The sequence below is a fragment of the Pelmatolapia mariae genome, linkage group LG9 (assembly GCF_036321145.2).
Source record: "Pelmatolapia mariae isolate MD_Pm_ZW linkage group LG9, Pm_UMD_F_2, whole genome shotgun sequence".
Lineage (NCBI taxonomy): Eukaryota > Metazoa > Chordata > Actinopteri > Cichliformes > Cichlidae > Pelmatolapia > Pelmatolapia mariae.
This window is the reverse complement of record NC_086235.1, coordinates 38728741-38754173: the sequence shown is the minus strand read 5'-3', so window position 1 is coordinate 38754173 and position 25433 is coordinate 38728741. Positions and strand designations below refer to the sequence as shown.

The following is a 25433-nucleotide window of genomic DNA, read 5'->3' as shown; positions in this document are numbered from 1 at the left end:
ACTGATGTTCAAAAACTGAAAAAAATAGATGTCTCCGAAAACCTCTGATTATTTTTGCAAATATGTGATGTCTTGATAAATGAGCAGATATTTGAACTTTACACAGCTACAATGTCACCTGAAAATATCTTAAAAGTTTATTTTGTGACCCAGAAAAAGTAATATTTAAAAGTTTTTTAGCCGTGCTCCTCCGCCATTGCTGCGTTTACAAGTACACACAAGTACGCACAGGCTCCGACAACCGCGGCCGACAAATGCGATCCACCTTTTCCCCAGACTACCCTTTCTGGCTCACAAAATAACCTTTTAAGATATTTTCAGGTGAGAATGTAGCTGTTCAAAGCTCAAATATCTAATTTATCAAAATATCACATATTTGCAACAGTGCAAAAGCCCCCTGCGGTCTTTTGCTACTCAGGTCAAACATGATATATATAGTTAGTTAATTATGGCTATGGATTGAAAATACCCCCCACACCCCACCCCCAATGGTTGCACCTCCCGAAAAACTTTGTCTGGGCTCTTATCTTACTTTTTTATTTCAAACAATCAACAGAAAATTTCACAGACATATTTTTATATAAGGTTTTGAAGGCTGTGGTGTTGATTTTTAAGTAACATGAGCCCAGCGGCAGCAGCAACGCTAGGCTAACACTAACTAGCTAGCAAGATTGTAAACCTGGTACTAAACTAAGAGAAGCCACAAAATCAGTTTGAACGAGAGTAAACATTTACTCACCAAGTCAGTGTATCACGTAAAGATCCACAGCAATGACAACAATAATCTCTTGAGCTGAAGCTTCTCCAGGTTTGCTCAACATATTCCATAAAAAAATGCTGGCACCATGAACATCTGGACTGATCCGTGCTAGGGAGGAGGACGGTAGTGACCTGGCATTTTCAAACCACATCGTTTCATCCTTCCGCAGTGAGAAGCAAAACTTCCAGCTTACTTAGTTTTTCTAAATTAAGACAACTCAAATAAATTTTTGCATAAAAAGTACTGGTAACTTACTTAAATTGAGTTCTAATAACAAATTAATAAAAATTGAGTTCAGCCTACTTAATATTTTCAATTAAACACAATATTAGATTTTACAGTGTAGGCACACTGAATAAATCTGAGGAATAGTAATAAGTGTGCCTCTTGGCATAGGCACACTTAAAAAAGCTATTATTATTATTATTATTATTATTATTGTTGTTGTTGTTGTTGTTGTTGTTGTTATTATTATTATTATTAAATGTAAAGATGGGCGTTCATGCTGTCTTGTTTGTCTCTGAGTGTGAACTTTAAACTCCCGCTGCCAGTTTGATTTTCTATCTTTGTTCGTATATAAGCTGCTGTGATGGAGCTTTAACTCTCTAACTTTTATTACTGCAGGTCAAACCAAGGCTTGTATGACACCAGAGGCCAGGGTACAATGCGGTGACGAGCTTTATTTTGGCCATGTTGCTTAACAGGGCTGAATGTTAAGTGAATGACGTCGATGACGGGCTTGTGTCTACTCATCATCGCTTCCTCTCGTGTTTTCGATAACTTTGCCTATCCACCTGGTCATCCTGAAGAGGTGAGTGTAGAAGCCGTACATCCCGTCGTGATCGCAGCCCTCGCCCAACGACACGATGCCGATCTGATACCACCGGTTCTCTATTGGGTGCTGCACAGGAAAACAGTTTCAAAATAAAAATCATTGTTTGCAAAGGTAGCTATATTAAGTTCTTAGATTGAACATTTTGTAAATAGTGGAAAGGACTTTTCAGAGCTGAAAGAAAGAAAAAACATCAGTATTTATCAATAAATATTTTAACTTTTTTTTTTTTTTTTTTTTAAGCAAAAATGCCAAACATCTCTTAATTGTGAGGCTTTATTGTCAAAGGCTGGCTATTGCTCAAAGGCTCTGACCCAGCGCTCTGAGTGTATTCTGTATTTGACTTATGTTAGATTTGTGATTACAGTTTATGTATTATTCCTATTTGACTTTTAGTTGAAGTTAAAGTCAGCCATTATTTATCATTGGCTCCTTGGTTTTTGTGTTTCTCTAGTTTATCACGTCTGCTAAGTCTGTTAAGTTGGTATTGTCTTGTCTACGTTTCCTGTTTTATTTTGTCATGGTCCTCATGAACAACATTAGCAAATTGTTTTTTACTAGCTAATCTTAAAATGACTGTTCAGTACAGAAATGAAGCCCAACAATCATGTTTTTACAGTCCCGTGGTCGCAGCCTCAGATACTTATCAAATCAAACAAAGCTCATGTTAAAACAAACAAATGAACAAAAAAATTTTGGTCACTGTACTTAGTTTTACACCTCCCCAGGGTCTGCATCCTTGGAAGACCGAGAAGGCCGTAAGTGAGAGGCTTGTGAAATGGGACGGCCTAGCCTCCGTGGCGCTGCTCAGGTTGCCTAGCAACCATGATAACAACCGCTGGAAACATGTCATACAGCATTGTTTGACAGAAATTAAGGAGAATTTTTTTTGTTCATTTTGTTCATTTTGCTTGCTGTTCTGAAGGCTGGACTATGATGCAGTTTTCTGCCTTGCTAGAGGGCGCAGCCGTTTTGTGAGTAATGTTTGACTGGGATGAAAAATGGTGTTCATGGAGGCAGTGTGAATCATGAGTTATGCTTGGGGGCAGTTTATTTGGGGTTTATTAAGAGTGTGCGTCCATAAGACTGGTGAGTTACAGGATATTTCTTGTTTAAGAAGGATAGCCTGTATGTTTTATCACCTTGGACATCTTCTGTTTGTACATTTTCTCTAAGCTAAGTTATCGCTAAGCTAAGCTAAGCTAAGTTTGCATAGGCCAAACTGAGTTTGGTATTGATTTGGTGATTTATTATGTGTATTTGCCTTCTTTATTTAGCATCATAAGTGAGTGGGGCACAAGAGTTAAGTGATAGAAAGATGTTTATTTTCTTTGTTGCCAAATATGGTTCAAACTATAAGTAAAGGCCCCCAGCTTAGTAGTAAGGCCTATAAGACAAATATGTGGCTGTAATTTGTTATATAGTGATTATTGTTGTCTATATTTGATTGTAATTTGTGTTCTGTTTGTTCATTCTGTTTTGTAGAACCCCACACACACACACACACACATACCCACACCCACACTAAATCTGCCATTAAAGAGCTGAACGATCATCACCTGGCCTCGTCATTTTCTGGAGGGTCATAGTGGCACTTGACCCTGTGCAAACCCTGCGATCACCACCATAGAACTGAACCTCATATCACAAATCATCACAACAAAATTGGTCCTTCAAGCCAGATGAGGTGATTACAGAGTGAAGATGGATTATGACACCCAGAGAGCAGGTGCCTTGTCCACGGAGGGCTGTGCGTCCGCCACGATGGATGACTTAGTATGAAGGCTACACACTGCCACCCACTGCAACATTGGAGCAGCAGCAGACTAGAGAGGGATACGCCAAGATAACGCCCCTCACCCAGACTCCTGGTTCTATTGGAGCTGCAGGACAGACACCAGTGTCATCCAGCATCCCACAGGAGATGCATGAAAATTGTACAGCAACTGCAGGAGGACAATAGGCAAGTTCAGCTGATGGTAGGAGACATGAGGAGGCAGATGGATCACAATGTCACCACATTGGAATCCACTCGCCTACATTCTGCCCAGCAACCAGGGGGCTACATTTCAGCTGATGACACTTGGGTCTCCACACCTCTAACTACACAGCCTTTTCCCCTGAGACCAGAGCAGCACAATATATCCTCCACACAGGATGCAGCTGAAGAACGGCCAGTACCACCACCTCCAGTTTTTCTCCCGAGAGATCATCCTGATCTACCAGAGGTACAGTCTGTTCCACCAGCCATTGCACAAGAGCTTAGCCAGCCCTTACAAGAGCTACAGTTACAGCAACCCTCAGCCACTGAAGCTCCTGATTTTCAGCCTTGTGCGCCACAGTCCACCCTCTTATCTAGATCACTAGCTGGACCTAGTTTCGACGCGAACATGCTGCCCCCAAGAACAAGTGTTGGCTCCCACTACGGCCATAGCTGTAAAGGAGAAGACCTACAGAGGACGATCGTCCTCCATCCCAGAGTTCACAAAGGGTGATCCCAGGCAGTTTGCTAGATTAAGGCTTGCCCTACACAATATTCTCCCCTTTGATGGAACCGAGAAGCTCAAATATCAGGTCCTATGTGACCATCTAAAATTTGAAGAAGCTCTTTTAATTGCTGACTCCTACAGTAACTCACCTCGCCCCTACTCTGACATGATGGCCTCACTCACTAAACATTATGGTCAGCCACACCAGCGGTCACTGCAGAGAATAACAGAGTTTATGGATGAGCCCAGCATCTGTCCAGGTGACACAACTGGATTCAGAAGGTTTGCACTGAGAGTCCGTGCTCTGTTCGGCATGTTAGAGCAACTTGGGGAAGATGGACACATAGAGCTGCAATGTGGGTCTCATGTTGCTAGACTAACGAAAGCTATGTCTAGCTGCTTTCCGCCACTACCTTTACCCACAGAAAGATGGAATACCATCATTGAGAGACTTTGCAGAGTGGCTGCAGTATGAGCTGGTCATTCAAGAGAGTGGAGATCAGTGACCGTCAGTCTCCCCTCCCAGCCAACCATCCAGAACATTCACCACTGGGAGAGCCGCTGATGACCTAGGCTTGGCTGAACATTCATACCATGTGAAAGCACTTCAGCAGAAATATAGACACTTGAGAAGGCTTCCCTTACAGCCCTTCACAAATGCCCAGCCTTTACTAACGCCCATCAAACCTGTGCGCCTAGGCCAGGGGCTGGCAACCCTTGGCACGCGAAGGGTTAACTGATGGCACGACCATAGCTGGACTGGTCATCGGGCATGCCAGGCATTTGCCCGGTGGGCCGATGGCGATTTTTCGCTTTTATGGGCGGATGATTTTTTTTTTTTTTTTTTGTAACGGTATAAACAATGAAAGGTGGTGGATTGGCGAGATGCTGGCCGGTGTGTAAAAATAACTCAGTTGTTTGGTGGTGGCTGTGTCGGAGCTTCCACAGAGGCCAGCAGGTGGATGACAGAAAGGGGAGGCAGGACGAGGAGCGACCCGAGGCGGCTGCCAGTCTGAGTGTCAGGTGAACTGAACTTTAGGTAAGAAGTTATGACCTGCAGTCTATCTGGATCAGATATAAACCAAGTTTAGGAGTAGTTTATTTTCGTTCTGCTGACTTTTTACAGTCAGTTACAATAACAAGCTAGCATGACGGAGTTTCTATACAGCTGAGTGGGTGCTATGATGTTACTGATAGTGAACTTTATTTTATTCATAAGGTTAGTTAGTAGAGTTGCCAACCGTCCCGTAAAAAATGGAATCATCTCGTATTCAGAGAAAATATTACGCGTTTCGTATTGAGCTGAAAAGGAACAGTTTGTCCTGGAATTCAGCTAGAATGGAAAACAGACACAAAGCTGGATTTATTCTGTGTCTTTGCTGGACAGCTGCCTCTTCTTCTCTCATTCTCTCCCCCTCCCTCTCCTGTTTCTACTTCAATCATGAAACTGATCAATGATCAGCTAATCGGCTTTTCTCTCTTGTTTGTTTATCGCCCACTTTGCGCCAGAAAGAGGAAAGCGCCAGATGTCACACTAAACAACAGCAGCACGTTTAAGCTTGATCAGCTGTTGTTAGAATTTATTTAATATTAATTTCTAGTATCAGCTGATGTTTGCTGGAGCCACAGCTGTAAAGCTGCTGGTCATGATGTCGGTTTGGATATGTGGTGAGAGGGAAATATGAAGATGAAACCAGGAGATGTCCTTACTGAACCATCAGAGCTGAACAGGTGATGGACAAACAGGTTTACCTTTTAGGTCACATGAATGAGTTGAAGGGAAGTTATGAACTGTTTCTGAGAGACAAATAACACCAGGATCCTTTTCTATGTAGCTAACAGCTGGTAACTGTGCAGGGGCGGGTCTAGCAAAGTTTTGCCAGGGGGACAGGTAGGGCATTAACAGAGAAAGGGGGGCACAAAGAAATACTTTTCTTTCTTATTCTCATTTAAAATATCTAGCCTTTAAAAAATAATTATCTGAAGCTTACAACCAACGTTTTTATCTGATGTACAATGTATAGAAATCATACATATACCAACAAGACAGTACATCACTGTCACAACAGCGTCTGTTTTCATTCAAAGGCTTTATGGCTTTAATACCTGGTGGGCCGGTCTCTAGTCAAAATGCCGATTTTTTGTCCCAGTCCAGCCCTGGGCACGACACTCAGTGAATTAATCTGAGAAGGTGTATTAAAAAATTAATGGCCGGGCCAGTGGTGCACATCACAAATTAGCTCGCATACACACATCAGTTGTGCCACTTCTTAATGACGGTATCTTAGCTAAGAACCCCAACTACTAGATTCAACTTGTAATTGGCTAAAAATAACTTAGCCTACTGGTGAGATGAACGTTGCTAGCTGGCAGTTTTTTCAAGCCATGTTGAAATTTCCACATTCCAACACTTCAAATGCTTCAGGACCTTTACGCTCAGCACAGCATCAGCACCACGGAAATACATGGATACATCCGTAGACTCGAGACAGAATTCACAATGCGTTTTCGGGACTTTCAGTTGTATGGACCAATGTTTTCTTTTCTGATCAAACCAGAAAGCTTTAATGAGCAGCTGGATTTGTCTCGCATTAACTGGCTGAGTTAATGCCAGTTAATGCGACATCGAAGCAGCTGGAATCCACAGCTGTGCGTGTTCATGGAGCTGCATTTTCACCTGCTGGACATCACTACCTGACAAGTTTAACTGTCTTCAGAACATTGCAGAGGCCTTATTGACCGTATTTGGCTCTGCATATCTGTGTGAGCAGATTTTCTCTCACATGAAGAGTGTGCTCAGGTAGCCGTCTGAATACTGGACATTCTGAGACCTGTGTCTCTGAGTGGGAGACCAGAGATCAGATTAACATGTGTATTAACAAACATGCCATATTGGCTCAGTTTATTTTTCATATCATTGTTGTGAGGAGACCATAAATAGCATTTGCATTTTCTGTTGTACAGTTCATTTGCTGTTATGGAGTTCTTGTTATGGATAAAAAGTGTCTTTTTTTGTTTCAAAATAGCTGATAACTACTCGCTGATAGCTGACAACAAATATATTTCTATAAAGTGGTTCTATATAGTGTGTAACTGTTACTATAGAGCGTTATTAAATTTATTGCTAATGCAGTCATATGGCACACTGACTTCTGAGAAAATTTTTAATGGCACTCGTCATCAGAAAGGTTGCCGACCCCTGACCTAGGCTTACCTGGAGGACCAGCTGCAGTCAACACTAGACTTGGTTGGGTAGTACAGGGACCAGTCCCCTCCCTTAAGCACTCTGCTCCACCATAACAATGCCTCTTCCTCGCAACTGCATCACCTCAATCAGAGCTTCATAGTAAAGTAGAGAGGCTTTGGCAACTCGACACTCTCCCATATCAATGTGAGAAACTAGCGACATGGTCTCGGAGGGAAGAGCAAGCTATGAGGCTTTTGGAGGCAAAGACAACAAGACTGAATGTCGAGGGAGTAAACAGATAATCAACCCCCATTCTGCATGTCAGTGATATGCCTACACTCCGGGTGCCACTAGACGCAGTACCCCCCCACTTTACGTGGTACGGAGAAGCGCCTCAGTCGAGGCCCAGAGAAGGCTAAAGCTTATCAAGCAGAGATGGCTTTGTGAGGCTATGTGAGGCAAATAAGTGAAGAGGAAATAAGGGCCTGCAAAGAATCATGTGGTGTGTGGTGTTTAATTGCTCATTCACCTATAGGGATCAGAACCTTAACGAGCTGCTGTTACCAGGCCCAAACCTGGGGGCCTCTCTTCTTGGTGTGCTGCTACGCTTCCGAGAACGCTCCATCGCAGTTAGCAGTGACATCAAGGGGATGTTCCACCAGGTGAGACTACTGCCTGAGGACCGGCTGCTACTACGTTTCATCTGGCGTGATCTGCAAAGAGACACCCATCCCAAGGTGTATGAATGGCAGGTGCTCCCCTTTGGGATAACATGTTCACCATGCTGTCCAATTTATGCACTCCAGTGACACGTACATGACCACAGTGACCAGGGAGATCACGTGCGTGACTCCATTGAGAGGAATTTTTATGTTGACAACTGGTTACTGTTATGGAACGGCTGTGTGCAGGCAGGAGTGGTAGTAGGAGGACTCAAGGAGGACTCAAGGTGCAGACACTCGGAGGTAAAACTTGAACTCAAAACAGCTTTAATGCTAAACTCAAATGTAACATAACTGGATATATCAAAATAAACTTACACAGGAAGACTGACAAAACACACAGCATGGCATAAGGGTATATCGCGACACGGACAGATGAAAACACAGGGCTTATATACACAGAGGGAGCAATCAGGGAATGGGCAACAGGAGGGAAAGCTGGGGCAAATCAGGCCTAACGAAACAGGGGAAGCAAAACCAGATACATTAACATAAGACATGCACCTCCAAAGTAAAACAGGAAACATAACACAGACTGAACTTAAAGACACAGACTCACAGGCAGGCACTGCAACAGAGGGAACAGAGACGTGGGACCAAGGCAGACACAGACACTGACTGGACACGGGGATATAGCAGACAGGGGAGACAGCAACTATGGATTACAGACAGAAACCAGAAGACACAACTCTGACAAAGAAACCAAAAACTAGAAATGATAAATAATGTAATAAACTCAAAACTCTGGGGCAACGACCCAGGCATCCTAACATTTACAGAGCTTCTCTTCTCCAGATGTGGCCACAGAGGTTGTGGACAAACTACTATTATCGGAGGGAGGATTTGAGCTCTGACAGTGGGCCAGCAGCACCCCAGATCTCATTAGCCATCTACCAAAGGAGATAAGATTGGAGAGCAGCGTAGAGTGGCTAAATCAAACTCATATGGACCCTCAGGAACCTGCTCTAGGTCTGCGCTGGATATGCTTCTCTGACACTCTGCACTACAAGTCCAGGCAGTTGGAGAGTAATCTTGCTACCATGAGGAACATCTACCGGGTTCTGGCAAGTCAGTATGACCCACTAAGGTTTCTCGTCCCCTTCACAATGAGGGTGAAGGTACTAGTCCAGCAGTTACGGGACAAAAAGCGTGAGTGGGATGACCCCCTGTTACCAAGTGACCTGCTCTTTGCATGGAGCGAATGGGAAGGTGAGCTGCAGCATCTAGACAACATCAGTCTACAATGTTGTTATGTAAGCCCAGAGCTGGACAAATCCGACAGTAGGCACAAGTTGCACATCTTCTGCGATGCATGTCAACAGGCATATGGAAGTGTTGCATACCTACGGACAGAAGATGCTGCTGGAAAGGTGGAAGTTGCTTTCCTGACTGCCTGCTCCAGGGTGGCTCCTAAACGGCAGTTATCCATGCCATGCCTGGAACTATGTGCAGCCTTGACTGGAGTTCAACTTGCTAGCCTGCTGACCAAAGAGCTCACCCTACCACTATGCAGAATGGTGTTATGGACAGACTTCACCACTGTCCTAACATGGATCCAGTCAGAGTCCTGTCATTTCAAGGTGTTACTGGGAACTCGGATAGCTGAGATCCAGGAACTGACAGACAGCCAGTCTTGGCGTTATGTGACAACATATATATGTTGTCACATTACCCCAGATCTAACTAGCCCTTAAGCACCCACAGTGACACAGGTGTCACCGCCCCTTTACACATTGAGGACAGTTTCTGTTAATGTTTCAAAATTGACTCTCCCATAGTTTTTATGACGGTAAAAAATGGGTCTGGGCTCTTAAGGGCTAGGGGTAAGAGGCTAAAAAGACCTCATAGTCCAGTCCCGATGGGCATGTGGGCCCCTGTGTTGCAGCTACATCAAGACCAGTGGCCAGAGCACCCAGGCATTAAGAAGATTTGTCTCTCGCTGTGGGAAACCAGCTGAGATACTGTGTGACCAGGGAACAAATTTCCAAGGTGGGGATTACGATCTCCAGGAAACTTTTAATGCCCTGCATCCCTCTTTGCAAGCCAAGTTAGCAGAGCATCAGATCAAGTTTCGATTTAACCCTCCCAGTTCTCCCCACTTTGGACGATCCTGGGAACGAGAGATCAGGTCCATAAAGGCAGCTCTGACCTCCACATTGGGCTCATAGGTTGTAAAAGAGGAAAATCCATGCTCAACTCGAAACCTTTGGGGTACATATCATCAGACGTGGCTGACCCAGACCCCATTACCCCAAATTTGTTGCTTATGGGGCGGCTAGACCCTTCCCTGCCCCAAGTGATATACCACGACTCAGAGCTCATTGGAGGACGACCATGGAGGACCTGTCAGGTGTTATCCGATCACTTCTGGACACAGTTAATACGCCACTACCTGCCTACACTGCAGACACGGTCAAAGTGGCAGAGAAACACTTCTCCAATCCAGCTGGGCACTGTGGTGATGATAGTGAATCCCCAACTTTCCAGAGCATCATGGCCTATTGGGAACATCAGCAGGGTATTCCCCGGAGCTGATGGTTTGATCTGGTCTGCAGAAGTGAAAGTAAAAGACCATACCTATGCACGACCAGTGAGCCGCCTTATTCGACTACCTGCAGTACCAGAACCAGATGAACAATAAACTGCATTCTACAAACTTGCGGGTGCAAGTTTGGGCGCAGCTGTTCTGAAGGCAGGACTATGATACCGTTTTCTACCCCGCCACTAGAGGGCGTGGCTATTTTGTGAGTAATGTTTGACTGGGATGAAAAATGGTGTTCACTGAGGCAGTGTGAATCACAAGTTATACTTGGGGGCAGTTTATGTGGGGTTCGTTGAGAGTGTGCGTTCATAAGACTGGTGAGTTACAGGATATTTCTTGTTTAAGAAGGATAGCCTGTATGTTTTATCGCCCTGGACATCTTCTGTTTGTACATTATCGCTAAGCTAAGCTAAGCTAACCTGCCAGGAAAAAATGTCCATTCCAAAGAACAACAACTGTTTAGTCCCATATGTTTCATATGGGACTAAACAGCATGGCTGTATGACATTGGCACCGGTCAAACCAATTATTGGCATTTCCTAATCAAAACATTTTTGCATTTTCAGTAATTTTATATATTTGGGTTGTGGTTAAATATTTTATGCCTTTAAATTTTAAATGTCCAGACAGATTTTCAGGGAATGTTTAACAATTTTACCATGTCAGAAATAATAATGTCTAATTACATTGCTGTTCAACTTTTAAACAAGAAAACATTAAATTTCCAATATAAATGTTAATTTAATTCTATATTTAAGAGTTAATACAGAGTGTACATATTTTATTACTATGTGTTAATTAAAACATAATATCACTTTCATGTTTTCCCACCAGTAGGTCTCATAATTTATTTAGCAACAGCTGCTGAAGATACAACCCATCATTTATTCTTCTTATATTGTGATTCTCACCTTCATCACAAAAGGTCCCCCGTTTTCTCCGTCACAGGCATCTCCACGTTTGTATTCGTCCGGTCCGTAACCTGAAACACACAGAGACTGTAATTACAGAGAAACTATGACACCTTCAGGAGAAACAGGATCATCCTGAGAGAAACAGCCAAATTCCATTCAGTACAGCTCACAGCTGATGAGATCTTAAGACAGCAGTGAAATCTCAGCCCACCATGGGTTTATTCAGGACCACACGGTCGGACCAGCCAAAAATCAAATATAAACAAGGTTGTTTGTTTCTTGTTGGACAAATGTGGAAACTCTTTCTTACCAGCACAGAACATGTTGTCTGTGATCCTGACTGAAGTGGAGCTGCAGCAGATGTTCTGGTCCACTATCGGTAGATGGGTTTGCTGAAGGACTGTTGGTAAATTTCTCACTGATGGGTTCCAGCTTTCCTTCAGTTTCCCCCACCCGCTAACTCTGCCTTTAAATCCTCCAGACATTAGACTGTTGGAAGAAATATCAGTCAACCACATCACAAGGCCTGTCACGATCTATAGTATAAACCTCACGGAACCAAAGTGTCTCTGACCATATTTTAAAAACTTTGTTTTTTTGTTTTTCTTTTGTTTTGTTTTTGTTTGGGGTTTTTTTGGAGGGGGGGGCAGCCTTTACATTACTTAAGACTTTCCAATAATACAGGAGGAATCTGTGGGTTCTGAAGAATCTTTTGAACCACAGCAGTACAACTGGAGAAAATGAAAATCAATATCTAAGTAGAAATAGCTATGTGACCAAGTTTGAGGACCTCACCTGATTCAATCTAATTGTTGTTTACTCAATATCTCAAGCAAATTCTTTGGTACAATAAAAAACTGTGTTGATACATCCCAAATCACTAGTAGCAGTATTCAACAACATATGAACATTATAATCTCCCCAGTGAGCTCTATGTCTGACTCAGAGTCTCGCCCACATGGAAACGCTCCAGATCACATGACAGAACTGGCAATTCAACTCTCCATTCAGTTCAGTTTTGTTTATATGACAGTACTACACAAGGCTCATGTCAGTGCAGTACCCTAAAGGTAAAACCCCCAGTCTGAATGTTTTAGCTCCTCATCTGGTCTTTGAGACAAGTTAAGCTCACACCCTCAGGACGAGCTAATTTTGGATGCCTGTGTTTAGTCCGTGTAGATGAGTCGCACGGATAGCGATAAATTGAGAGCTTTTCCAATAGGCACTATAGGTCTACCAGTCAGTTGTAAACTAATCTATGGTGGTGTTTTTCACCGCAGTAATGATTTAACTCCTTTACTTTGGGCAGAGACTCGGTCCTAAAGAGAAAGAAAACAATAATGTGTGACAAGCTAGACAAAAGGAAAAAGACATATTTTCACCTGTTTGATTTGTGTGAGAAATATAATTAAAGCATTTATTCGGAACTAGAGAACTTGTAGTTTGTTGCAAACATTGTGTTTGTCTTACAACTTGGCAACTGTCTTGCTGGGCAGGCAGATAGGATGGATCTGATTGGTGAACATGACCGGTCTTCTCATGTGCAGCAGAGCAATGTCACGGTTCAGGTTTTCCTTCCAGTTGTACTTTGGATGGATAATGATTTCATCAATTGCCACAACCTTCTCAATGCCACGCTCAAAACTAGAAAAAAAAGTAAAACAATAACAACTGGCCTTCAAACTGAAAGTAATGATAATTAAGACAGACACGCCTTCTTACTAGACTCTGTTGTGTTTTCCAAGGCGGACCAGTATATCATTGACGGTGAAGTTCCTGTTCCAGGGTGGGTAAAGGATACAGTGAGCTGCGGTGAGGATCCACTGATCACTGATCAGACTGGCTCCACACAAAAACTCCTGTGGGCTACGCTTATACATCATCACCTGCCTGAAAATGAGTTGGAGATATGAACAGAGTGAAAAGGTGACAGAAACAGTCTGTATTTTAATGGTTCTTTTATGTATTTCTGATTGGCAGGAATCAAGTTTTATTGCTTGGTGTGTTTTCTAAGCACATTGTCAAGACACTGACAAAGCCATTGATATTTCTTCTTTTCGGTATATTTTTGGCAAAGGAGAAACTTCACTGAGTGTTTGCTCTAACAGTTCTAATGGGCAGACTGAGGCCTGTAACTCTGTTGGATCTACAGTGGAAAAAAACTTGAACAGTTCCAGCTATTGTTAATGAACTCGCTGAGTTGATTAAGAACCAGTAAACCATGGACAAAGGACACTCATTGACTGTACCACCCTTCAGGAGTTTTCGAGCAGAGACACCAATCTGAGCAGAAAGAGAAAATGTGTCGGGATTGCACTGTTTGTGAGGGCAAGATTGTGTAATCACAGACATGTTCCTGCAAGCAGAATATTTCTTTGGCCTCAATATTTAACTGCTCTCTGTGGAACATATCCATAGACCTTTTTAGATGAGCCTTGGCTACATGTACAGGGTGGGCCATTTATATGGATACACCGTAATAACATGGGAATGGTTGGTGATATTAAAGTCCTGTTTGTGGCACATTAGTATATATGAGGGGGCAAGCTCCTCAAGATGGGTGGTGACCATGGTGGCCATTTAGAAGTCGGCCATCTTGGATACAACTTTTGTTTTTTCAATAGGAAGAGGGCCATGTGACACATCAAATTTATTGGTAATGTCACAAGAAAAACAATGGTGTGCTTGGTTTCAACGTAACTTTATTCATTCATGAGTTATTCACAAGTTTCTGACCACTTATAAAATGTGTTCAATGTGCTGCCCATTGTGTTGGATTGTCAATGCAACCCTCTTCTCCCACTCTTCACACACTGATAGCAACACCGCAGGAGGAATGCCAGCACAGGCATCCAGTATCCGTAGTTTCAGGTGCTGCACATCTCGTATCTTCACACCATAGACAATTGCTTTCAGATGACCCAAAGATAAAAGTCTAAGGGGGTCAGATCAGGAGACTTTGGGGGCCATTCAACTGGCCCACGACGACCAATCCACTTTCCTGGAAACTGTTCATCTAGGAATGCTCGGACCTGGCACCCATAATGTGGTGGTGCACCATCTTGCTGGAAAAACTCAGGGAACGTGCCAGCTTCAGTGCATATAGAGGGAAACACATCAAACCATCACTTTTGTTGTTCCAACAGTCTCAGAGGGATCCAATGTGGGTTAGTGTCAGACCAATAGCGGTGGTTTTGTTTGTTAACTTCACCATTCACATAAAAGTTTGCCTCATCACTGAACAAAATCTTTTGCGTGAACAGAGGGTCCTGTTCCAATTTTTTGTTTTGCCTATTCTGCAAATTCTGTGCGCCGATCTGGGTCATCCTCGTTGAGATGCTGCAGTAGCTGGAGTTTGTGCCATTTGTGAGTAGCTAATATCCGCCGAAGGGATGTTCGACTAATGCCACTCTCCAGTGACATGCGGCGAGTGCTACGCTGTGGGCTCTTGCTGAGTGAAGCTAGGACAGCCACTGATGTTTCTTCATTAGTGACAGTTTTCTTGCGTCCACATTTTGGCAAATCCAACACTGAACCAGTTTCACGAAACTTAGCAAGCAGTTTGCTAACTGTAGCATGGGAGATGGGTGGTCTCGTCGTGGTCTCACCAGATATCAACACAATTTCGATCCGCTCCTCACGTGTTAACCTCTTCGACATGTCAATGGCTGTGAACAAAGAGAAGCTTGTAAATAACTCATGAAAGAATAAAGTTATGTTGAAACCAAGCACACCATTGTTTTTCTTTTGACATTACCAATAAGTTTGATGTGTCACATGGCCCTCTTCCTATTGAAAAAACAAAAGTTGTATCCAAGATGGCCGACTTCTAAATGGCCACCATGGTCACCACCCATCTTGAGGAGTTTGCCCCCTCACATATACCAATGTGCCACAAACAGGACTAATATCACCAACCATTCCCATGTTATTACGGTGTATCCATATAAATGGCCCACCCTGTAGAACACGCAGTGTGCAATAATCTAGAGGCAGAGTCTGAGGCAGAGTCCAGAGACTGAGGAATATAAACAGTGCAGGCAGCGACCACAGTGAATTCCTGAGGAAGATAGACAGAGCGACATTTAATGATTCAAATTTCCAGATAGGGCGAGCAAGCGTATGAAGGTAAAAAGGCCAAGAAGGTATCACTGGGTTCAGCAATGTCTCGGTGAAGCAGAGGATGTTGCAGTCCCGAACTCTTTCTGCAACTTGACTCTGGCCCTGAAGTTATCAAGATTGTTCTCGATGGACTGAACATTGGCTAGCAGGATACTGGCCATGGGTGCACGGTGTGTGCAAGCCCCTAGCCTAATCCTGATGCCAGCTTCTTTCCCTCGTTGCTGTCGCTTAGGGTCGCATCCTTTGTTCTTTCTCAGGATCTCCCTTGGCCAGGTTGGGTCCGGAGTTAAACACGACGAAATGTTTGTAAATTGTAAACAAATCGAAAAAAGAGTATCTCTACTGTAGCGAATTTGTGTGTTTTCCATAATACCCATTCAAGATTCAGGCAGACGGAACAGAAAGTAACAAAAATCAGCAAAGAATGAAAAAGTTGGGCCGAAGCAGACAGCCGACTTTGCCGGTGCCATTTATCCATTTTGTGGTATTCTATTTATTACCTGTTTTTATGTTTTGGCTGCTGTAGCGCTGCAGTTTTCTGATAGGGATAAATTAAGTAAATCTCATATTATTTTTTTACTCTCCGGATGGGAGTCTGGTCTATTTTAACAGACCTCCAGAGCGATTTTGTAAATCATCCTTAACCTCCTAAGACCCAAACTCTTCCATGGCATGCATTTTTAATTCCTCTTTGATATTTGGGCATATTGCGGCCCAATGAATGTAAAAACAAAGAATTACCAGATTTTTTTTTTTTACCTTATTTTTGTTTTTAAGAAAAATAAGAGCCACATATGAGGATATTTGTTTAAAATTTTGATAGAACAGTAGCAGTATAATGTCCTCGTAAGTGGATATCAGGCCCTTGTAGAGCAAAATTGAGTATTTTGGTCTAAATAACCCAAAATGTGATGTCCACATATGTGGATGCCAGGTCCTAGGAGGTTAAAATCATGTTTATCTAGTGACATTACCATGGAGCCGAGGCCTCTTCAACGTCATCACACCCAATGGGACGACACCACCAGTTGAAAAATAAGCCTGCTTCGTTTCTATCACTTTTGTTTATCTTTTCCAACAGGGGACGCTGTCCACAATCTACAACACAAGAAGCCAAATAAAACTTTGAAAGATGGTTAAATATAATGAAAATATTAAAAGGCTAGATTAATCACCTGCTTCTTGAGTAACCTAAGGAGCTTGGAAAGAAAAGCGCCTGGACTTCTTTAGGTTGCTTGAAGACGTTTCACCTCTCATCCGAGAAGCTTCTTCAGTTCTAGGGTCACATGGTGGAGAGTCCCAAGTATAAACCCTGTAGGAGTAACCCCCCAAAGAGGGACAAAAGGACCCACCTAATCACATGAGTCAAGGTGTGAAACCGGTGTGGGTCACAATCAGCCAGGGTTTCAGGTGAGCTCATTGTGAAACCTAGCCCCACCCTATCATGTGATTTCCTGAGGTCAGATGGCCCAGGATGTGAGTGGGCGTTAAGGCGTCTGGGAAAGGATTTCAAAACTAGATTATAGATGGCAGATAGTTGTTCAAAGATGGTCGCTCACAGTGGACATAAATGGCTTCTTTCACTCCTCTTTGAAGCCATCTGTCTTCTCTGTCCAAAATGTGAACATTGGCATCCTCAAAGAGTGACCTTTGACCTTTAGATGCAGATGGACCGCTGAGTCTTGTCCTGTGGAGGTGGCTCTTCTATATTGTGCCATGCGCTTGTGAAGTGGCTGTTTGGTCTCTCCAATGTAGAGGTCTGGGCATTCCTCGCTGCACTGTACAGCATACACCACCAGTTTTGTCTTTGGGATGAACCCATTTCTGTCTGAGTGTGTTGCTGGATCTGAAATGCACTGGGATGTCGTGCTTGGAGAAAACTCTCCTGAGTTTCTCTGATACACCGGCTACATAGGGGATGACAATGTTGTTGCATCTGTTTTTCTTATCCTCCCTCGCTGGTGTCTGATCTTCTTTTCTGTGCATCTTTGCTGACTTTATAAACACCCAATTAGGATTACCGCATGTTTTAAATGCTTCCTTTAAATGTGTGTGTTCCTTCTTTTTCCCTTCAGGCTTAGAGGGAACATGTTCTGCCCGGTGGTGTAGGGTCCTGATTACTCCAAGTTTGTGTTCCAGAGGGTGATGGGAGTCAAAGAGGAGGTACTGGTCCCTGTGTGTGGGCTTCCAGTAAACTTCAATGTTGAGGTTGCCATTCTCTTCAATGTGCACAGCGCAGTCCAGGAAAGGCAAATGTAACAGGTTGAAGGACTACTGTTGAAGGACTACTGCATATAAAACTGTCTAGTTAATACTAATTCATATCAGTTGATATAAGGACAAAAATAATGTAAATATGGTAAGAAAATGGTTAAGAGTTTATTATTTTTCATGTTATATTAATGGCTTTTATGTTACTTAAGAGAACTGCAATCTATATCTCAGTGATCGGCTAGTAAGCCTTTTCTGGGATCGATTAGCAGTGTCTCTATTCTCCACTAGGGGGCTTTCGCGCGTTCTCCTCACTAAAATAGACATAGATAAGAGAGACGCAAGTCATAATCACTCTCGTGATTCTTTTCCCCCTGTTTTCAGGTAAAAGTGTTTAAAGGCTGATATATTTTCAATTTGTACACTGTTAAGATATTTAAGAGGTAACCCTTCACTGGTTTGTAAGCTTTAGAAGCATTGTATTACAGTTTTGTGCACATACACGTGGCGGTTTTGAGCCTCAGTTTTGTACTGTGTAATGGCCAGTAAGATAACGGCAGGAGCTAAAAACGCCGCTATTGTCAGCCATTTTGTCAGGAAACCTGTTCTGGTATATATAGTAAGCACTTTAGTATCTTGGTTTATTATTTTGTCTTTTTCTTCCACCATGTGACATTAAGCAGTACAGAATGTGAAATATTTCTGTTCATTTTCACTGCAATAAACTACTGCAAGAGCGACGCAAGTCATAATCACTCTCGTGATTCTTTTCCCCCTGTTTTCAGGGGTGTAACACAAACAGTCGTCCTTTGTGTCTTCCCTGGTGAACTTGATGTTTTTATCCACGGCGTTAATGTGAGCAGTGAAGGATTCCACTTCTCGTGTCTTGATTTTGACCCAGGTGTCATCTACATATCTGTACCAGTGGCTGGGTACTCTCCCTTTAAAAGAGCGAAGAGCCTTCCTTTCCACTTCCTCCATGTAAAGGTTGGCTACAATAGGTGACACCGTGGAGCCCATGGCACAGCCATGTTTTTGTCTGTAGAAGCCTTCGTTGTATTTGAAGTATGTTGTGGTAAGGCAGAGGTCTAACAGTGTGCAAATCTGATCGTGTGTGCATCCCCTGGGTAAAGGCGGTGATTTGTAAGGCGGTCAATGAAGGGGTTACTCCCACGGGGTTTAAATCTGGGGCTCTCCACCATGTAACCCTAGAACTGAAGAAGCTTCTCGGATGAGAGGAATGTCTTCAAGAAACCTTAAGAAATCCAGACGCTTTTCTTTCCAAGCTCCTTAGACTACGATGACCTGGATGACTGAGAACCTTCACAGACATATTGCTTCTTGAGTAGTACTCATTCAGCTTTTTGGGGTACAGTGATTACGTGATGCTTGCTGTCACTGCCCATTAAGTGAACTCACCATCCTCTCCTTGTCCAAACGTGCGTGGACTGAAAAGATTTTTCCTGGCCTGACCTAAGACGAAGCGCTCCCTGTCTTCGGTCACAGTTGGCGGATCCTCTACAAGAAACAGTGGACAGTTGGAAAGGTAAGGGGCAGGTAAACAGGAGGATTTGTGTAATAGTGGATTGTTGTTTTGTACTCCACCACATAGCTGCAGGTCACAGTAGTCCATTGTTATATTTCCAGCAATCCTTACATAGCACCAGGGGCCCTCAAAGTCACTGTCAGGATTTCGGCACTTGTTGGTCGGCAGCTGAACTTCAGGGATGAACTCTTTGTCCCGACTGAAGGTTTTTACCTCCGGTAATGACCATTGCAGGCAGGGGTGACCTCCTATAGTAACACTTAGGTCCCCATTATATTCTATACCATAATTGGGCAAGCACACTAGAGGTCTGTGTGGTTTTGTGGCCACAGTGGGTGGGGCAAAGATTTCACCTTTAACAAAAAAAAGACAGATCAGCTGGCAGAACTTGGAGCTCATACTACAGAGAAATATAATCCTAGACTTTATATGAGCACTGAAACACTCCAGGATGTAAGAAGAGTTCAGCAGTGATGTATAAACAAAAGAAATTCAGTGACTTGTGAGCAGCTCATGTTAGGTGTTGACATGGAAGCCTAAAATGGTGCTGTAGCAGATACTTGCCACATATTGGTACTCTGCAGGCTTCTTTCTGGACAGATGGGTCTTTGGTAAAACACCATGGTCCTTCTGGACGACCATCAGGATTTCTGCAGAAATTCTGCTACAAATTGCTGCCTGGCTCTGAAGCGTTATACTCTCTGAAGACTCACAGGAAAACAGGGAATGAATTATCTTGATGCATGCTCAATTATCCAGTTAAGTAAATCTCCAAAAGTTGATTCTGTTCATCTCGACATAGCGTTTTCAGTGGGAGAAACATTTCATCACTCATTCAAGTGACTTGTTCTGTCTCAGCTGACTGCAGGTTTCCCCAATCTTATAAACAGTACATTTGTATAATGACTGAAACCAGGCTACTGAAGGAACAATGGGCTGGGAGGTCAGTTCCTTAATCTTTATAATGCAAATTCTCATGCACATTGATCAACGACCACTGATCAAAGACCACTGATCAGTAGCCATGAGTACCATTCACAGAGAGTTGGGGAATGGCTGCAATCACAACATTGTAAGATGGTGACAGCTGTACCCTTAGGCCCCCTCCTCCATTCAGAGATGGTCTTTCCCTTTTCACGTAAATGGCCTCCTTTACTTCAACTTTTGTAGATTCACTTACCTGGATGATTGAGCATACATCAAGACATTTTAACCTACTTTGGCAAGGACTGCCTAAAGCTTGTACGTCAGTATGAGCAAACAGCACGTAAGATTGCGGATTACAGGAACCACCTGAGATTCAGCCTCAGATGCAGACAAAACAGGATTACTCCTAAAAGTCTGCCAATGAGCTCTACAGTTAAAGCCTTCCGGGCAACAAAAATCCTCCAGTAGGAACAGCACCAGCTGCTTAATGAACCGGTGAGGCAAACAAATTTTACCATCGACGTGCTAAAATCTCAAGAGGAGCGGATCCGACAGAGACTTACATTGCTTCGAGATGAGAATACCCTTAAAAAGGTCTTTGACTTCACTGAGAAGCACAGCACAGCACAAGAAACGTAAGACAGGCAACAAAGGAAGTTTGACTTACTTGTTGTTCATTGGAAACCACAGCAAAATACAGAGAGTGTCCTCAGCAGCCAGAAGAGAGAAGGATGTGACACCGAGGATGTGGACAACTGGGTGAAGAATTTGTCTGACAGACAGCTCACCCAAACAGAGAAAAAAGTGCTTGCCAAGAGGTTTAATTTTGCTGTGACACAGAGACAAATCCAGCTAGTGGAACTGATCACAGCCACAGAAAAAGCAATTCGAAACAACAATATTGCAGAAGTAGAAGCAGAGCAACTACGGACGAAGGTTTCGGCCTGTCTCACCAATGCAAAGCCCCCAGCATCCAACATCACCATGGAGGAGAGGAAGGCACTCACATCACTTAGTGATGACATCAACATTATCATCCTTCCGGCAGACAAGGGTAGGTGCACAGTATTGCTAAACCAGAAAGACTATCATGAGAAAATTTTGTTACTGCTCAGTGATGAAAATACTTATGAGCCCCTGAAACGAGACCCAGGAAGTGGCTACAGGAAGAGGGTGATAGACTGTCTGAAGCAGTTAGAACAAGACAAGGCTATTGACCGGACCTCATACCACAGGCTGTACCCAGGGGAGTCTACACCAAGTCTGTATGGTTTACCGAAGATACATAAACAGGATGCACCTTTAAGACCGGTTGTCTGTATGATCAACTCGGTCACCTATAACATCTCCAAGTTTCTGGCTTCAACCCGCTGGTAGGCAGCTCTGAACACCATATCCAGAACACCCTGGATTTTGTTGAGAAGGTGAGAGATTTTCCAATTTCATTGTACCATTGTACTATGTATGACTGTGCAATGACAAAGAGTTATCTTATCTTATCTTATCTTATCTTATCTTATCTTATGTCATTATGGAGGCAGATGAAACCATGGTCTCGTACGATGTTACATCTCTCTTCACTTGCATCAGAGTCACAGAAACATTGGAGGTAGTTCGTAAGTAATCTTAGAAATCTTAGAAAAATCTTAAAACATATGGTATCTAACCAGATTCTTACTCTGGATGGCATTACTTTGGCCTCCAGTAACACTGTGAGGAACCTTGGAGTCATGTTTGACCAGGACATGTCCTTCAACACACATATTAAACAAATATGTAAGACTGCTTTCTTCCATTTGTGCAACATCTCTAAAGTTAGAAATATCCTGTCTCAGAGTGACGCTGAAAAACTAGTTGATGCATTTATTACTTCCAGGCTGGACTACTCTAATTCATTATTATCAGGATGTCCTAAAAACTCCCTGAAAAGCCTTCAGTTAATCCAAAATGCTGCAGCAAGAGTCCTGACAGGGACTAGAAAGAGAGAGCATATTTCTCCTGTATTGGCTTCCCTTCATTGGCTCCCTGTTAAATCAAGAATTGAATTCAAAATCCTGCTCCTCATATACAAGGTCTTAAATAATCAGGCCCCATCTTATCTTAATGACCTTGTAGTACCATATCACCCTATTAGAGCACTTCGCTTTCACACTGCAGGCTTACTTGTTGTTCCTAGAGTATTTAAAAGTAGAATGGGAGGCAGAGCCTTCAGTTTTCAGGCCCCTCTTCTGTGGAACCAGCTTCCAGTTTGGATTCAGGAGACAGACACTATCTCTACTTTCAAGATTAGGCTTCAAACTTTCCTTTTTGCTAAAGCATATAGTTAGGGTTGGACCAGGTGACCCTGAATCCTCCCTTAGTTATGCTGCAATAGACTTAGGCTGCCGGGGAGTTTTTCCTTTCCAGTCACCTTTCTTACTCAGTATGTGTTAATAGACCTCTCTGCATTAAATCATATCTGTTATTAATCTCTGTCTCTCTTCCACAGCATGTCTTTATCCTGTCTTCCTTCTCTCACCCCAACCAATCACAGCAGATGGCCCCGCCCCTCCCTGAGCCTGGTTCTGTCGGAGGTTTCTTCCTGTTAAAAAGGAGTTTTTCCTTCCCACTGTTGCCAAAGTGCTTGTTCATAGGGGTCATATGATTGTTGGGTTTTTCTCTGTATGTATTATTATAGGATATACTGTGCAATATAAAGCACCTTGAGGCGACTGCTGTTGTGATTTGGCGCTATATAAATGAAATTGAATTGAATTGAAATTACAGGATGACCCCAACCTCTGCAACAGGACCACTCTCAGCATAGACCATGTGTGTTTTTAACTGTGTCTTCATTCCACATATTTTACATACAAGGGTCAGTACTGCAGGCAGAAACATGGGTGTGCCATCGGCTCCCCAGTTTCACCCATCGTGGTCAATTTGTACATCGAAGAAGTGGAAAAGAGGGCTTTGCTATCCTACCCTGAAAAACCACCAAGTCATTGGTTCAGGTATGTGGATGACAGCTGGGTGAAAATCAAATCTCAGGACGTACCACAATTCATGGATGAGTGACAAAACGTTTCTCCTACTGAAAACGCTATGTCCAGATGTACAGAATCAACTTTTGGTGAGGGAATGAATTACTTCCCCAAGTGGAGGAAGGATCTCAGTGTGTTGTTCACCAGTGTGGAGAGAATGGAACGGGAAGACTGTCAGGCTGGCATAACCTCTGCACTAATGTGGAGCAGGGGCCGGAGAATGAGCTAAAACTTCAGAGAGATTATAGTCCGACCCAGAATCCGCTGACCCTGTCAATGGGGAACTGGTGGCGTCGAAACTCTGTATATTTAGTTCTCGGTGTGGAAACTCTAGGGGTAGATCCAAAGAGGTTAATAAAAGTCAATTTCCTTAGTAAAGCTAAACCGACAAGGCCTGTATTAAGGGACAATGGGACATCACTGATTAAAATTAACCAAAACTCAGACAGGAAGGTAGTTGTAGTCGACTACACTCGCCTGAAACCACAAGATTTAATTGAACGTGCCACCGGATTCAGTGACAGTAATCTCTGGCTGGACTGGGTGGCTCAAAATGCTAGGGAACAGCATGTAGATGATTGTGTTGCCTGTGCTACAGCTAGGCCGCGTCTGTTCACTGAGCCTGCGCCTCTGTATCCAGAGGATGAGTGGGGTTATAATTGTATGCTGAGACTAACTAGAGAAGCTGTGGCCACAGGTGACTGTACCACATTGTCAAGTTTATATCCGCCAATTGATAAACGTATGCAAACAGGATCATTCATACCTAAACAAGATAATTACACATGTTTTGAATTTTCTACGGACAGCGTGATATACACCCTGGGAGAAATTGACCCAAGTTGGTGTAAGAGGACGCTCACGGGAAGGACCACCAATAATGTGAGTGACCCAGACACAATAATAGGTACATGGGCTAGAGGTGGGTTATTACTGTGGACATTACACCCTTTTGGTGCGTGTTCCTTTGGGGAGTGTGGGGACATGTGCTATGGTGCGGTTAGGAGCACCATTGATGCTTATAGGGAATAAGGTAAAAGCCATTCCGCAACATGACACACGTACAATGACAGTCAGACGTAGGAGACACATGTTGAGGGTACGAAGCACAACGGGTACACATAGTTATGACCCAAGAACGGACTCGCCTACCTGGATTGACTCAATAGGAGTTCCTGATGAATATAAATTAGTTAACCAAATAGCGGCAGGATTTGAAAGTGTGTTCATATGGATAACTCCAAATAAAAATGTCGATCGTATTAATTATGTTCATTATAATGTGCTGAGGCTCTCTAACCTGACCAGGGACGCCGTGGTGGGACTTGCAGAACAACTGGGGCCGACGTCGCTAGTAGGAGTGCAAAATCGGATGGCCCTGGACATGTTGTTGGCCGAGAAGGGAGGTGTGTGCGCCATGTTTGGTGACATGTGTTGTACTTTCATTCCCAACAACACCGCTCCAGATGGCTCTGTAACCGGGGCTCTGGAGAGTCTGAAAAGTTTATCCAAAACTATGCATGAACATTCAGGAGTGAATAATGTGCTGGAGGACTGGATGACGTCTGTTTTTGGGCAATGGAAGGGTGTGGTTATGTCTGCCATGTTTTCTCTTGTTACTTTTATAGGTATATTGGTTATAGGTTGTTGTCTCATCCCTCTGGCCAGACGAGCATTGGTGAAACTGCTGGAGAGGGCTATGGACTTGGGGCCAGCTGGTTTAACTGGTCCTGGGTCTATGATGCCGTTGCGAGAGGTGGCTGGGTGGTCCGAGGAGTGAGACAAACATGATGAGTGTTGGCCTTTTTCAAAGGCCAAAGAGGAGGAGTGTGGAGATGAGAATATTATTTTACTGTTACTGTTACTATTCATAACCAGTATTATTACTGTTGCATCACTTATCATTATCGTTTTCATCAAAGCATTTATTACCTTAAAGTTTGTATTTCAGGTGTGAGCATAATTACATAATAATCTTTCATTGCAGGTGCAACTGTACTCATGTTATCCATATTGCATTTTGTGCTTATTAAAGAGTTGAAGCTTGGTCAAGTTAAGTAATGGTCTGAAGCTACGGGCAGCGTGATGTCTGGCCGATCAATTGAGAAAGTTAAGGTGACCCAAGCTACTAAAGGATTGCATATATGCTTACAATACA

General features: G+C 43.2%; 1 pseudogene; it reads right to left on the bottom strand.

Annotated features, from left to right (window-relative positions):
* Nucleotides 1-1505: 1505 nt before the first annotated feature.
* Nucleotides 1506-24694, bottom strand: LOC134634206 (prothrombin-like; annotated as a pseudogene).
* Between the last annotated feature and the right edge of the window lie 739 nt (nt 24695-25433).